Raw genomic sequence first — 941 nt, 5'->3', positions numbered from 1 at the left:
GTTCTAGATTTTGACCCGCGGGTATAATGTTGGGTTTGTAATTTTTTTTGTATTTTTTATGTTTCTATAAATATGTTTCTTGAAATTTAATTTATGTCTAACTATTTATTCTTTTTATTTAAGGAGTTTCTTATTATTCTCTTTATATAATTGTATCTAATTTTATTTAAACTATAATTAGAGAGGTATAATTAAATGTTACATATTTAGATAAACATAAAAAATTACAAACCAACATTTGATCTGCGGATCAAAATCTAGGACAGACAATATGATTACAAATAAACGGGTACACAAACATATAATAACAAAGAACCGAACGTATGTTGGATCAATTTTTAAATTTTTATTATTTTATAAAATAGATTTTGATTAATATTTATACACAAATATGATTACAAAAATACACAAATATAAAAATTAAATTTTAAAAAAAATTAAAAACATTGAAGGGCGGATCAGAATGGTTAATATGGTCTTCAATAACTTTAAGTAAAATCACATTTAATAAATGTTGTTAATTAAAATAACTTATTTAAACTCTGTTAAGCTGAATGAGTTTATATGAATTTTCTATTTCTATTAAAAATCCACTAAAACTCTGTTAAACCCTATTTTAACATTATGTGCTTTGTAAATTAATAGAGAGTTACGTTTTTTAACTCTGAAACCAGAATATTATATGCAATAACATAAAATAAAGAATTATATTTTATTTTTGAAAGAGTAAAACGTGGGAATAATTAGCTGGACATAATATTTATAAATTGGCATGATTCTGATTTAATAAAATAGATTTAAATTTTAATATACGACTGTTAAAAACAGTATATGATTTAAATAGACTAATATATACCTTAACATTCATTAACTATGTTGATATTAGTATTATTATTGGGACTGTGTTAATGGTGTTCATATAGGTCCTGATTTAATATGGT

This window comes from Brassica oleracea, chromosome C4 (assembly GCF_000695525.1).
Source record: "Brassica oleracea var. oleracea cultivar TO1000 chromosome C4, BOL, whole genome shotgun sequence".
Classification (NCBI taxonomy): domain Eukaryota; kingdom Viridiplantae; phylum Streptophyta; class Magnoliopsida; order Brassicales; family Brassicaceae; genus Brassica; species Brassica oleracea.
Note: the sequence above shows the minus strand (reverse complement) of the source record.